The 16,200-nt window shown below is 39.8% G+C and overlaps 1 long non-coding RNA gene across 3 annotated transcripts in view; it reads left to right on the top strand.

The window, feature by feature from the left end:
• LOC131809425 (uncharacterized) overlaps positions 1-16,200 on the top strand; it is an 86,600-nt gene that overhangs the window by 27,742 nt on the left and 42,658 nt on the right. The window contains exon 3 of one of the 3 annotated variants that reach the window (XR_009345166.1): positions 13,723-13,852. The exons of the other annotated variants lie outside the window; for them this stretch is intronic. This is a non-coding gene — a long non-coding RNA (uncharacterized LOC131809425). The remainder of the gene's footprint in view (positions 1-13,722; positions 13,853-16,200) is intronic. 3 annotated transcript variants of the gene reach the window in all.

Genomic DNA, 16,200 nt, shown 5'->3' with positions numbered 1-16,200 from the left:
TAGGGGCAGTCAGCCCACTATCCTGTACTTCCAGATCCTGAAGGCTAGTGGTGGCCATCCTGATCTTATTCCCCACATCCTTCCAAGGCTGTGAAAGATCCTAAATTCCCTAAGGTAGCATCTGGTTTCCTATTCAAAGCTGACAAGGTGCTTTAATGCTGATCCTTGAGCAGACACTGTAGAGTTCACATAGTAAATTGGTTTCTCTGATTCCTGGGATTTTGGTTTTCTACAGTAATAAGTCAGATCTGCTCCTGGTAAGGCACAATTTTAGAATTCCCATTTCATGCTATGGTTCTATCCTCAGCCAGAGTAAGTCGGCTTGCTTCTAGCTCTGGCCTGCTACTACTTTTTGGAGATTTTCATATCCTCTTTCATGGACAGAAAGCCTATCCCAACTCTATGTCCAAGAAGGGGTCTTAGCTTCAGATCCTTACAGTGATCTGGGTCTTGGTCTAATATTTTTACAACATAACCATTGAAATTTTAGTTCCTGAGGTTTGTGTTGGGTTAATCCCCTTGGGGGCAATTCAGCTTCAGCTTCCACTAACCACTAGGGTTCCTTCTAAATTTCTGGCATAGGGAGATTTCCTTCTTTGCTTTGTAGTTGGTTTGTATATTTTTTAAAGAATGCTCTATCCAGAATTTCTCATTTTAAACTGTGGAGGGGGTTATTTTAGCATGTACTCTATCTGCTCTCTTGACCTGGAAGCCCAGTGTTCACATCTGCGAAGTAAGAGGGTTTTGTTAAATGATTCGCAAAGTCCCTTCAAGTACTCTTCTGTTCGTAGTTACTACATCTAGGCACGTTGTATTTATATATAAATATTGCTGCCAACACTCAGACACATGTGCTGGCTCAGTGGTTATTTATCATTGAAGGAAGACTATTAGTAGGAAGTTAAGCCAGCACACATTTAATATTTGGCAAGGGAAAGGAGGAAAACAATGTGGCCAATATGTTGCATGCAGTGATTGAATTCATCATGTTAACCAGTGCTGGTGAATCCAAAAACTCCTTCCATATCATCTGTTGTTTACAAAGGTATCACTCATTTGGGAAAGCAAAGACGTATTAAAGAGCACAACACAGACCACACTTGTTACCTTGGGCTCTAGTTCTCCACATTCAGCAGCCTATGAGGTATTTAGAGACTATCCACAGCAGAAATGCTCAGATTCCACACACTGCTGTTCCTCTCCGTTGGAGAGTTAATCCTTTAATTAATTCATGCATTCATCATATAGTAACTGAATTCTTGCTATGTGCCAGGCATGGGGTTTAGTGCCAGAGATAATAGAGTCCGTGAGGAAGTCCCCATTCCACTCCTCACAGATCCCATGGTCACAGGGGAAGACAGATATGGAACATGTGCCACAGGCTTGTTGAGTGAGACTAAAGATTAAGTAAAGGATTCCATGAGAGTGTACAAAAGGAGGAGCTCAACTGATGTGGAAGGTTCTGGAAGGTGAACCTACACAAGTAAATTACAGGCTGAGACCAGAAGTCTGAGTGTTAGCCAAACAAAGACATGGGGTTTGAAAGAGAGAGAGCTTCTTGTTTGAGCCACTGTATAGACGGTGGTTCCATTTACTGGGAGAGAGAAGGGGGGGTAGGGAAAGAGGGAGACACACACACACACACACACACACACACACACACACATACACACACAGACTGAGACAGAGATTGAAGGGGAAAGGAGAGGAGGGATAGGAGAGAAGAGGAGAAAGACCAGGGTTCAGCTACAGAAATGTCATTAATGGAGCAGACAGAGCTTTGGAACTAGAGAGATCCAGTTTTAAAAGTAGGTTCTGATAAGTCAATCAGAGAAGGACAATTATCATATGATCTCTTTGATATGAGGAATTTGAGAGGCAGGGCGGGGAGTCGTAGGGGGAAGGGAGGGAAAAAAATGAAACAAGATGGGACCGGGGAGATAAACCATAACAGACTCTTAATCTCAGGAAACAGGGTGCCTGAGTGGCTCAGCTGGTTAAGCAACTGCCTTCGGCTCAGGTCATGATCCTGGAGTGCCAGGATGGAGTCCCACATTGGACTCCTGCTCTGTGGGGAGTCTGCTCCCTCCGACCATCTCCCCACTCATGCTCTCTCTCACTCTTCAAATAAGTAAATAAAATCTAAAAAACTGAGGGTTCCTGAAGGGTTGGGGAGGATAGAGTAGCTGGGTTATGGACATTGGGGAAGGTATGTGCTATGGTGAGTGCTGTGAATTGTTTGGAACTGATGATTCACAGACCTGTACCCCTGAAACAAATAATATATGTTAATTTTTAAAAAGTAGATTTTGTCCCTTTCCTGCTCTGTGCATATAGACAAATGACTTAAAATTCCTGTCCTTAAGTCCCTTATCCATCAAATGAAGATAATATCAGCTTTCAACGTAGTTAAAATGCTCTATGAAGATTAAATGCATAATGACTGTCATATACAGTAGGTAGTCAGTAAGCGGTGTTTCTCACCTATCCTCCACCTAGCCAGTCTTATCTCTCAAATCATTGGTTGAGAGAATAGTAGTGAGTGACAAGAATTCAAGCCCAGGAAACTGAAGACTAGAGCTTTGCTTATTAGTAAATTGCTGTGTGACATTGGGTGAGTGACTGCCCTTCTCTGTGTCTCTGTCTCCCTCTATGTAGTGAGGGAATCAGTCTGGATGACTTCTGAAGCTTCTGCTAATTGAATAAATCAGTGATACTACAATCAGAATGTCTATAGATCTCAGACGATATGCTAGAAAAATATCTTGTGGGCACAGGATTAGGGCAGAGAGAGATGGCAAAGGTACAAAAAAATCTATTTCCATTTCATTCAAAAAACATGAATCATCTTCTCAGTAAATAGCCTTCCTTTACTGATGTCAGTGACATGCCAACTGCCTTAAAGTGCTTTCACTTCACTCTCCTTATCAGATCTTACTGGTGAGAGATGTGTGTACTGGTTTCTTAAAACCAATAGCTTCATGGAATGGGTGTGCCTGAAAGAGAAACTCACATGAAAAAGGAGAATGCCGCAAAGCTGTATTTTCAGGATAGTGCAGAGAAGCAAGAATCTGTTTTTCATTATAAATGAGAATGTTTTCCTAGATGTTGCAGGCAGCCTTAAGTGCAGTATTCTAGAACGAGGGGATCAATGTCTCCAATGTATACTATCCTGGTCAAACCACAAAGCAGGGATCGTGTTTGAGAGCTGTCATGTGTGAAACCTCAGACTCTGCAATCAGACAGTCCTGGGATCCAAATTTGACACTATTATTTTCTGGCTGTTTGACTCTGGAAAAGTAATTTAACTAGTAGTCTAAGCCTCAGTTTCCCCATCTTAAAGTAGGGATAAGAATCATAACATCTTCTCCATTGGTTTCTTGTAAGGATTAAATAAGAGAGTGGAAGTAAAGGAATTAACACAGTGCCTGAGAAGTCATGCTGCTGTTGTTGATGACTGAGTTCTGGCCCATGAAAGAGTCAAGGCTATATCTCTTTGGAATTGTTATATTAACTGAGGGTGTTTGGCTGAGAGAAGAGAATGTTCAGAGCTTATGATCATAGGTGTAAAGACTGAAGAGCTATACTGAGGAGAAAAGCAGACTCGTAGATAGGGTTCGACCACCAGATAGAGAGTTGATTAGATAACTTTTAATGGCTCTTTTGGGTCTGAGATTCTAGGACCCAATGAAAAGCCTAGAAATAAGTTTCTCTATTTGCTCTTCCATTTGGTTAATATCTGTAGAACACACATTATCTTTGTCAGGTGTAGAAGGATGCAGAAATAAACAAGATAAGGTCTTGGCCCTCCAGGAACTCACTGTCTGATCTAACAGAGAAATTACTGGACAGTGAGAATTAAGATACTGGGTATCCATGATCAATCCTGGATCAGATTGACTTCTAGCACTAATTTTTAAAAATATTTTATTTGTTTATTTGATGTATACAAAGAAAGAGACAGCTAGAGAGGGAACACAGCAGGGGAAGTGGGAGAGGGAGATGCAGGCTCCCTGATGAGCAGGGAGCCCTGCACAGGGCTCAATTCCAGGACCCTGGAATCATGACCCAAGCTGAAGGAAGGCGCTTAACTGACTAAGCCACCCAGGTGCCCCCTCTAGCATTAATTTTTTAATGTAAGTCACTTATCTTCCTTAAACCTTTGTTTCCTCTTTTATTAATTAGGTTCACATTATCCCTACAAATTTACAGAGTTATTTTGAGAATCAAATGAGGTAATAGGTGTGGATTACACATCTTTGATAGAGTGAGTGTTAGGTGCAGAATGAGTCTTCTCATGATTTTCACAGAATTACTACTAAGAGTTAAGATGAGAATGAAGTGCTTTAAGTATTCCATGTTCACATTTTGAACAGGGAAAAGTATCAAATTCGGGAGACAGTGTCCTTTCAAGAGGGCTTGCTAAGAACACTATCACCTCCTTCCCAACCTCGTAGTGGAGGAAGACGAGGGAAAAAGTGCACACTTTAGGGAAGTGCTAGTTTCTCCTTTCAGCTCTCAAGTGTTTTCCCTTCCTGAAGCACAGGGAAAAGGACCCAAGAAAAGTGCCCATAAAGATTGAGGACACAGAGGAAGGGTCTCTCCCCTAAGCTGGGGACTGCTCATCTTGGAGGTACTTAGCAAATGTCTCAGCAGAATGGCCGCTGCTGTCAGAGTGTGGAAATGGAGGGGGAGCAAGATGGTGGAGCTGAATGTCAAAGGGCAATCCCCAAAACATGTGAATTCCTTTCCTCAGGTAGTGACTGGGTTTGAACTATTTTGCTTCCCTAATCCTTAAATATAACTGGCCAAACTACCACTTGACAAGGAGGAAATTGAGGCTCAGAGAATCTGAATCCCTTCTATAATTGTGTTCGAATTCCAACTCGTGCCCATCTGATTTGACAGAGTGTTCTCTATGCCACACTTGACTGTGCTATGGTTAGCCAGGTCAGCCCAAGCCCTGGGCGTGGAATTCCTAAGCTTTCAAGAAAAATCTTCATAGTCCAAATGCATTAACTTCTCTAATACATGCTTACAATTATTGTTGAAGTTGCTTGAGTCTGAAGAGAGTTGGTTCATTTAGAGACCCAAATCTGTCTCAAAGCGGAATCAGTGCTTCTTCTGGGTCCTGTGGGCTTCACCACTGGGGCAGATGACTGTGACACAAGAGAAGCCCCCCCCCCCCCTTCTACTATGGGGGACTAGCCAGCCCCCTAAACTTCTTGGCTGGAAGTACAGCTGATGATCTTGGTCCCCCCAACACCACACCCCTTGTATCATTTAGTGCAACTCAGCAGACTCCCAGATGCCAGTTTCACATCTCTGTATTTTTGGAATGACAGCAGACCACCTGGTCCAGCATAGCAAGCTGGAAGTGCCAGGAGGTTAAACTTCAGTTCTCTGATGTGGTAGCTGACTTAACCATACACCTTTATTGACCACAATAAAGTGGTCATAGTAAAATACACCTTTATTGACCAAAATAATACACATTTATTGACCTCCCTAGCCCTATTTTTCTTCTCCGTTTATCTATCTACCATTGTTGTCCGCACAACCCAAACAAACCTTTGTACTCAAATCCTTATCTGGAGGGTCTGCTTCTGGAAGTGCCAAAACTAAGAGAGTCTAAGAGTCATGATTTCCTGTTAGACTCCTGTTCTACAAGGATGTGTCTAAAAGTAGAAAAATTGCTTTGGTTCTAGGGTCACATTTACATGGTATGGAAAACAACACACAGTCCAGCTACCTCGTAGTGTCTGCCTAGGGAACTTCAACCTCTTAACAAAACAGTATGGACTAGGTTTTTTCGACCATGTGATCTCTGACTCTGTTCTCCCACCGTCTGGCTTTGGAGACATTCACATTCATGCTGAATGCTCTTGCTGTCTGTCCTGCTCTTATCCCTCTCGTGCCTTCATAAATACTCCCACTTGGCTTTTGAAAATCCAGACTTCTAAGTCTTAAAGCTATTTTGTTGTGGCGAACACCAGTCCATTGCTCAGAGTCTACTGCCTCCCTGTCTCTTGTTATGTAGGAGATTTTCTTATGATGCTGGAAGATGTCCTCACAGATAAAACCTTAAAGGTATCTGGTTTCTATTAAAAGCAAGTCTATAGGATTAGAAGTTCTTTACTGCACAGTGATGAAATGCACAACACCAGATGTAGTTGCCCACATCTTCTTTCCTATTTCCCTTTTCCTGTTATTGCTTTGTTTAATATTTGCATGGGGAAGGAAAAATTCTGAATCCTAAAGGGAACTGTCAATGTTCCTAAAGCACACTCATGCTACCATCTCCCAGGTCCACACCTTTTTGGAGGCTACCTCATATTCTAGAATCCAGTTCTGTGTAGCCTCGTTGACTGCAAAGAGCATGGAGGAAGTTAAAAGGACCCTCCCTGGCAGGTGGAACATGGTATCATCCATAGGTCATGGTGACAGATACTATAGATATATGTCCTTCCAAGCTCGGAGGGGATGTTTCAGAGGTCATGAAAGTAGATAAACTAGTAGTTCTATCTATAAAGTGGATAAAATAGCAAGATAACATCGCAGAGCTTCAGATGTTAGGAGGACTGCAGGGTTAAGAATGAGGCTCGAGTGTTAGCAGCAGCTTGAAAAGCAGTGGTTCTTCATCCAGTGTTGTAGAAACTGTAGGAAAAGAATGAGGATAACACCATCCAGGTTAATATCATAGCTTCCTTCCTTCTGTTTTGTAAATACGGCATTTGATGCTCAAATGCTCAGGAGAAACTTGAGATAACGTTAGATAACATGCATATTTTTATTAGAGGAAAATGTGACAATATAATTATTGACATAAATTAAGTTTATTTAAATATTATTTATTCATCTTTTCATCTTCCACTAGGGATATGCTTCTTGAGGTCATGTTTCCATCTTAACTAACTTTGTATTCTCAGTACCCCGCAGAAATTCCTATGTGGGAGACACGGATTCAATCCAGTCTTTGTTGAGTGAATGTTGAATAAGAAACCATTTGTGACCTCAGCACTTCACACAGTCCTCCAGTATGCAGATGTCTGTTGAATGACAGAATTAAGTGGCATAGAGAACATCGCACAATCCAGGGACCTGGTTTGAAAATAAGATGGCTTCTTCATGTTGTATAAGCAGGAGTGGGCTTAACTGTACAAGGAAAGGAGGGAAGTGGGATTTTAATGTGGGGAAGGGTCTAGTAGAGTATAGCATTATTATTCCTACTAACAGCAAAACAGGGAGGGGGCAGACACTTCTCTTTTTTTCCCAGCTCCCAAAGCCACTCACCCCATCATTGATTTCAAATCCTTCACACAGTAACCACTAAATGGAAACAGATCGTCCTTATTTTGTAAATATGGAAACAGGTTAAGCAAGCTGGCTTTAGTACTCTGTAAGGCTGAGAACTTGGAAGAAGTGTCATCATTTACAGTTCCTCTTTTAGACCACCTAGTGTCTCATTCATATGTTGTTTCCCTAAAGAGTACACACTGGAGAATAGTTTTCCTGGAGTTTGAGCCAAGAGCATTACTAGCGTGAATGCAAATTTCATCATGTGACTGAAGAATAAAAGGGTAGTAAGAGAAAACTGATTTCTAGGAGGAGGGGGAGGTAATCTGTGGTAGTTGAAAGAGTCAGGAGACTGGGTTTTGTTCCCAGCTATGGTACTCATTATGTGGCCTTGGATATAAGTCCTAAAACCTCTCCAGACCTCAGTTTCCCTATCTCAAGAGTAAAGGGGTTATGGAACTTGCTCTTCTTTATTTTCTGATATTGTGAGTCTCTGTAAGATACTTCAAGTAAATGAGGGCACATAAAAACATTAGGTCTCAGGAATACTATCCAAGAACCATCAAGAGGGAAGTTGAGCCAAGTTCATAAGGCGATTTAATCCTTAGAAGCAAAACCCAGCCAATAGCCAGCCGGCTGTGATTCCCTGTGCTATGTTTTCCTGCTTTTGTGCCAACCCCAAAATGCTAAGTCATTGCTTTTGCTAGAAGGATATTTTCTTATTGCATTCTGAGGATTTGAACAAATATTTTCATTTTGAGGAAAGCTTTGAGAACATTTTCAAATTGAAGGTTAGGCTTTCAGGACAAGAGGAGTCTCCAGACTGCAAAACAGAGAGCTCCCAGGTTTGGACTGACACTCAGAGCATCGCTGGGCTCAACTTGGTCTGACACAGCCCTTTCTTTTCACTGAGACCCAGCTGGCTTTCAGCAAAGCCTGTGGCCACTGCGGCCACCATGGTGGTTCTTTCACGAGGGGCAGACACTGACAAAGCATTTAGCTTCAGCCTCAGGACTGGTAACACGCTGAGGCCAAGGAGTTGGCCACCTACATGGAAAACTACTAGATTTGCTTCCTCCCTTGCTCCCGTTTGCAGGCCTGCCTGCAGACATTCCACGTCTGGCTCTCTCTCCCTTTCCTTCTGACTAGGCAGCTTTTTTTTTTTTTTTCCCCCAATGGCAGCTCCCCTGGGAAAGGACAGCATGCAAAAATATTAGATTCACAAATTAACTGTCACTTGAGATCACCTTAGAAGCCGACCTGCAAGATCGAGGCTCCTATAATGTCTGTAGTATATTTTTTAAGCATTTTCAAATACTTTGTTTTTCTTCACTCTGGATATCAGATGGGAAAGATGGAAGCTCTGAGGCGGTAAGTGGTGATAGTCCTCTCTCACTGTTGTATGAGGGGGGTCACATTTAGAACAGTTCTGCCTAAAATCACGCTCCCAGAGTAGTTTACTCATCTAGCTGTCCCTTTGTCATCTAGGTGACAATTTATCAGGAATAAAGAAGACAAGCTTTGTGTTCTTTTTTGTTCACCTTTAAAAATCATGTCAGGAATTACAGCCTCCAAAAGGCCATCCCAGAATATCCAGATTAGAATATCCAGATTATCTGACACATATTCCCATGGCATCCTGAACTTTGCTCTGTCACTTGCCAAAATATATTAAAATTATATTTCTGTCTCTCCAGTAAAGGAATGGCCCCTGTGTCTCATTCTGTCAACTTCTTAGTTTCCTGAAATGCTGTCTTCTCAAGAAGACCACCTTATTTATGGTTTTAACCGACATCCTACTGTATACTATCTGGTTTGTTTTTCCCACAGTATGTATGCTTGATGACCTACTTAACTACTTATTTGCTTATTTACAAGGTTTATTTTTATTTCCTGTCTCCATTCTTCAGCTAGAGTGTCGGCTGTACCAAAGCAATCTTTGTCCATTGATGTATCTCAAACACCTAAGACAGTGCCCGGCATATAGTAGGCATTCAATATATACTTGTTGAAAAAGTGAATCAGAGAAAATGAAAACATCTCTGTAACCCTTCAGGTAAAATGCCAGAAATTTATTATTCTGTTGAGGTTAAAGGTGTAAGGCTAGATTGAGCAAAAGTTACAAAGCCTGTTGATGAAGGTGGGGAATAATGGCAACTGTGATGTTTTCAGTAGTACGGATTGTCCCCATCTGTTAGACCTTGAGTCTGGGGCAGGGCTCTGACCCAGACAACGTGAAGGAAAGATTCTAGAGCAGTGACTTTGCCTAAGGCTTAATTAGCTATAAAAAAATGCTTGGCGAATTGAGAGGACAAAGGGTCAAGGGAGATATTACAAGATTTCATTCAGAAGGAATTAATTAGTCTTTTCAAGACTTGTCCCCAGCAGACAACAGGAAGCCATCATGAGCTGGATACATACCCACAGCAGCATTTTCCACTAATCCTTCTAGAATCTCGGGGGGGGGGGGGGGACCAAAAAACACAAACAAAAAAAGCTTTCATGGTCAAACATGTTAGGAAACTTTGCATATTTCACAATCCAGTATAGCACAGGATTTGACATTTGATAGGATTTGAGGTGTCCTGCAATAAATAATTTATTTAATCTTGTTTAACCCAGTTTTATTTGACCTCAGAAATATGTTTTCTTTTCTTTTCTTTTTTCTTAACATCTTGTACAAATACTCCTCTTCTGCTTGTGAAATTTTCCTTAAAATCCTCCTTCCCTTCCATCTGTCCACAAATGGCCTAAATCCTCCTAAATCAATTCTAACTTCAGAACTAATCTATCAGTGACTTCTGAGAGAATAATATCTCTGAGGGCCCCAAGCCAAATTATTGTCAAAATCCACTAATTATTTATTGAAAAACTGCTTTAAATGAGGATCCAATCATAGTCTCAAAGAACTTTCTACTTAATATTGGGGGGGTTACATACAGAAATACTTCAATTACATGGTAAAGATGGTGAAGAGCATAAGTGAGATGCCTTTAAAATAAAATCAGTTTAGTGGTGCCTTGGTGGCTCAGTCAGTTAAGTTTCTGCCTTCAGCTCAGGTCGTGATCTCAGGGTCCTGGGATGGAGCCCCGCACTGGGCTCCCTGCTCAGTGGGGAGTCTGCTTCTTCTTCTCTCTGCCCCTTCCCTTGCTCATGCTTGCTCTCTCTCTCAAATAAATAAAGTCCTTTTTTTTTTATTTTATAAAAAAATTTTTTTATTTTATTAAAAAAAAGGAAAATAAACTTAGTTTAAAGATATGTGTGGGGGCGCCTGGGTGGCTCAATGGGTTAAGCCTCTGCCTTCAGCTCAGGTCATGATCTCAGGGTCCTGGAGTGGAGCCTCGCATCGGGCTCTCTGCTCAGCGGGGAGCCTGCTTCTCCCTCTCTCTCTCTGCCTGCCTCTCTGCCTACTTGATCTCTGTCTGTCAAATAAATGAATACAAAAATCTTAAAAATGAAAAGATATGTGTGGCTTTAGCAACATGGGGTCAATGAGAAGAGGAAAGAGGGTAGAATTGGCCACAGAAAGACTTGGATGAATTTTGGAAAACTAATCTGGCTCTAGCACTAGTCTCTGAAAGAATAGGTCAGTAATTTAATATTTAGTGTTTCAAGGGGGTATAGAGAATGCATGCTAGGCTCAGTAGACATCAACAGCCATGGAACGTCTATTAATAAGGTGAAAATGGCTCTTACTTAGTCAGTAAATACTTATTGTGCAGCAGCCACTTGCTCGATACATAGAAAGGAATAGATAGTGATAGCCTCTCTCCTGGAGACCATGGTCTACAAGAGAGGAAAAGGTAAATGATCAACATTATCCTGTCACTCATCCATGGTAAATGGGATTTATTTATTTGAGCAAATTCTCAAGGCTCCATGTGAGGTTTCAGAAAACAGGTTGTAAAAGCCAGAAAGAACTTGACCTTGCCAGGCAATTCATTCTTTCATGTCAGAACCCTGTTTCAGGGATTTGAAGAAGCAGTCTTTTTAGGGAGTAAGTTAGCAAGAAACATCAGTGAACAGGTGGGCATGTGGTAGGTATCACACAGAGAAGATCTAGTTTAATCCTCATGACCATCCTTTGAGCTAGGTATGTTACAGATGGAGAAACTGAGATTCAAGGTGTCAAGTAACTTTCCTAGAGTTCCCTAACTTGTAAATATCAGAGTCTGATGTCTTCATGGAGTTGGGTCTTCATGGTCTGTCATGAGAAGCTATCCAAATATTAACATGTCAGAAAGTTTTGCAGATGTGAAGTAAGATCCAAATATTTCTACAATCAAAATAACCCCGATTTTCACAGTCCAGTTGGCTCATGTGGTAATCTTACTATTAACAAATGTATTACCCCGTTAGAACCTGTGGAAATGTGGAAACTGATTTTGGAGCAAAACATGGAGGTAGGTAGAAAATGATATAGAATATTAAGTAGAGTCAAAGTGTTAAGTCATAAGAGAAAAAACCATTTTTTTAAAGTTGTTTTTTCTCCTAGGTATATAGTGATTATTTTGGACATATAATGCTAAATCTCAATAATATCACAGTAAAACATGTGACATGTCCACTCAGAAATCACATAAAAAGGATCTAGCATCAAAACATTGAGAATCTAGGCTCTAGATGTACCAAGCTTTGTTTAAATAATACCCTATAAGTGACATTTGTTCTCTACAGAATCTTTCGACCTAGGACATAATGAGGATAATGAAAATATTTTTTAAAAGATAGCTGATCAAACTTGAGTGAAACTTTTAAAAAATGTACCACCAATGAACTCAAATCTAAAGATATATCTCTTACTCTAAATGCCTCTACCTCTTTTTTCTCAGATCTCTGTCTCTTTTCAATGGAATTCTGAAATCAATTTCTGGTTTTTTCTGCACACTTAATTGATCAGGATTAACCAGCTTGACTAAAAAATTAGATAGTCCTCGTTCCAGTCCAATATGGATGCTAATTTTTGTGGGTTCTTGTTTTTGTGATCCTCATCCTCTTCCTGTCTATAGATCTTGCTAGATTTTAGTTATTATGAAATAACTATGTCTATATCTGTGTCTCTTTATCTTTCTCTATCTGTGTATATGTCTATGAACACACATACACATACATGGTGATAGTTTCTACTCCCTGTAGCAGCACTTGATTGACTTTAAGTTTCGTCTTTAATTTCACTTCCACATGTTTTTCAAAATGCTGGGTTTGTGATTTACATATTACCTCCCAGAATCCATTTTTTTGTCTGTCCTCTAAATGTATATCTGCCTGGCAGGTAACTTCCTTCCTGCCTATGATCTCCTTGTTATGAAAGATATTGATTTTGCAGAAAGGGGTGAAAATGAAAATTGATTTCCCATTGGGCCATGTCATGATTCTTCTCATGTAACACTGTTAAATATCCCTCAGGAACAATATTACCTTTTAAGTATTTCGTATGATGGTCTTATGGGGTACAGTAGTACATCAAACCCTTTCCCCATTGTTAAAGCCCCTGACACATTCAGTAGACTTGTATGGAGATCTCCTTTCCCTAGACTGGAATGGTGTGTGGGTCAACAGTTGTTGCCCACTCAAATAGATATAAGTATCTATTTTAAAGACATGTCTTTAAAGCTGCGAGGGAGAAAGATGAGAAAGAGTATTATAGCTATTAATTCTCCTAACTCTTGGCAAAACAATAGTCCAGATGCAAATTGGACCCACTACCCTTAGAAGAAAGTTTAGTAACCATGTTTTGTTACTCAAGAATGATCCAGATGGCTTATCAAATTATTCCCTTAATACATTTAGTGCTTTCTTTGAGATAAACCCTTTTGGATTCAGTTTTCTTGATGTTGTTTCTTTCTTGTTCTTGTTTTAGTGTTCCTTATAGATTGTTAAGCCAGGTAGCCTCAGTCTGGCATGATCCTTGATCTGGTTCTGCCTTGAACCAACTACTCTATCTATAGAACTTGCATTTTACTGAAGTCAGTGGGAAGTCAGTGCCATGGACCAAGAGCATAATGTTTCTTTTTTCCTTAGGCTGATCGTTGGATTTTTCAATGAAATGAAAGCAATTACTAGCCAGTGATTTTAAAATGTTTTTCTTTCTCCCTTATGAAATAGATCAACTTGGGGAAAAAAACAGGGTATCAACTAATTTTTTTTTCACTTAAATTTTAGATTATTGATTCCTAAATTGTTTTCCATTCCCAAACAAATTCTCAAACAATAGTGATTATCATGGGATGGGAGGGGATCCGTGTCAATCCTATGGGGTGTGAACTCTGGTTATAATCCCATTCAAAGTCCATGAGTTGGACTAAGCAGGTAATTTGAGTGAAGATTTATGTCTCCCAAACCACTATTTAAATGGGCAGAGAAATGTAAAATGGATGAAAATGTGCATTAAAGTCAAAATAAAGGAGGATGCTTTTCATATTCTAGATACCTCAAGGGATTTCAGGAGTTGGAATAAAAGAAGACATGCTCAAATCCATCCTCCCTGATAAAGATGTCCAACATTACAGTAAGGAAAAGAGATTCTGACAAAGTCCCAGTAACAGCCATAACTTAGGTGAGAGCTATCAGTGGGGAATAGACAAGTTAGAGTATTAAATGCATTTCAAAGCTACCACTTTACAATAACAGCCAGCAAACTTTTTCTGTAAAGGGCCAGATAATAAAAATGGTAGGCTTTGCTTACCATTGGTCTCTGTACCAATAACTCACCTCTGCCCTTATAGCAGAAAGCAGCCATAGCTGATATGCAAATGAATGTGCATAGTTGTGTTCCAGTAACATTTTATTTATGGATACTGAGATTGAATTACATATAATTTTCATGTCATGAAATAGTCTTCTTTTGGTTTTCCCCCCCAAACATTTAAAGTGTCCTGTTAGGGGTGCCTGGGTGGCACAGATTCTTGGTTTCCGCTCAGGTCATGATCTCAGGGTCCCAGAGCCACATGTAGGGCTCCATACTCAATGGAGAGTCTGCTAAAGTTTCTCTCTCCCTCTGCCCCTCTCTTCCTGCATGCTTACACACTCTCTGTCTCCCTCTCCCTCTCTCTCTCTATTGTAACTAACTAACTAACTAACTAAGTCTTTTCAAAAAATAAAATAAAATGTTTCCCTAGGTCATACAAAATTTCTAAAAATATTTGCAGGTCTTACAAAAATAGGTGACAGGCAAGATTTGGCTCACCTTTTGCAGTCTGGCAATCCTTGACCTACGACAGGAGAAAGCATCTGGGCTTAGTGGCTCTGGGGCATATGGAATAGCTTAGCAAGTGTTGAGAGCGCTTGGGGAGGCAGCAGCACCAACACAACTAGTGACAATTCCATGATCTGCCTGGCATGGAGTCCTGACCAAATGCAATGCTGGAAAAAATAGTCTGTTGCACAATAGTTTCAGCAACTGCCCACATACACACCCAGATTTCACAGATGTTTTTTTGAAAAGCAGTCTTTCCAGAAGAAAAATAGAGAAGATAAATATACAAGTCACATACACAAACAAGCAAAACAAATACACAAGCTCTTTACAAAATAACTGATAGGAAAGACCCATACAGACCTGAAAAGTTTCAATCTCACTAGAAAGAAAAGGAGAATACGTTAAGACAACTCAATACCATTTTTTACTTATCAAATGGGTAGAATATTAAATAGAGTTTTAATATCTAGAAAAGCTAGTAGAAACATGATTACCCTTATCTCTCTGGTGGCAGTCATAGTATAATAACCATTCAACAAACCATTCTGCTATTTCAATATATATTGAAATAAACGGTGATATAAAGATTTGGGGTAAGGTATGCATTATTGCATACTACTTATTTTGAAAGAATGTTTGAATCAATTAAATGTTCAATAGTAGAGGATCAGTTAAGTTTGTTACATCCATATGCTAGATTTTGTGTGGACAATAAAACCATTCATAGACTTTTTTGACATGAGAAACTGTTTATAGTTTATTCTAAGGGAAGCAAGCAGATTATTTTTTTAAAGATTTTATTTATTTATTTGACAGAGTGACAGTAAGAGAGAGCATGAGAAGGTAAAAGGTCAGAGAGAGAAGCAGACTCCCCATGGAGCCGGGAGACCCATGTGGGACTCAATCCTGGGACTCTGCAATCATGACTGAGCTGAAGGCAGTTACTTAACCAACTGAGCCACCCAGGTGCCCAAGCAAGCAGATTATAAAAGTGTGTGTGTGTGTGTGTGTGTGTGTGTGTGTATACACACACAAACACAAATACATATACATACATACATATATATTACATATAGTGTGTATACATATGTTTTTTTACTCTATGTAAACATAGTATGGTCTCAAGTTTTTGAATAATTCTGTGTGGATATATAGTACATGGTGTGTAGTGAGTGTGTATATATGTTTATGGAACAAATATTGGGTAGATATACCATAATAATAGAGCATTGTCTTTCTGTGGGACCATCTTGTATACAGATATCTATAAAGATTATGGTTTTGCATTTTACAAAATGGAATAATATGATATGTGTTCTTTTGAGTTGCTTTTTAATGTTTCAAGATTAATCGCTGATGATACATTTATTTTTCCTGTTGCATGGTATTCTGTTGTATGAATATATATCACACATGATTATGAACAGCCCCCCCCCATAAGCAGTAGTATGTCTACAGGTCTCCCAGTGTACATGTGCAAGAACTTGTCTAAGATATACACCATTGGAGAAAGTTAGTGAGTTGTAGGAAATAATAATATTTAACTTTATTAGGTTATACCAAATGCATGCCAAAATTTATTGTTCTACCAAAAATATATTGGCTGATTCCTCCACAGTTCTCAAAAGTGCTCAGCCATTATATAAATTGCATCTTTTTTTTCCTGTTGTTTCTTTCTGGAACTTTGATTATTCATATGTTAGACC

The sequence above is a fragment of the Mustela lutreola genome, chromosome 10 (assembly GCF_030435805.1).
Source record: "Mustela lutreola isolate mMusLut2 chromosome 10, mMusLut2.pri, whole genome shotgun sequence".
NCBI classification, from domain to species: domain Eukaryota; kingdom Metazoa; phylum Chordata; class Mammalia; order Carnivora; family Mustelidae; genus Mustela; species Mustela lutreola.
This window is presented reverse-complemented; position numbering and strand designations above follow the sequence as displayed.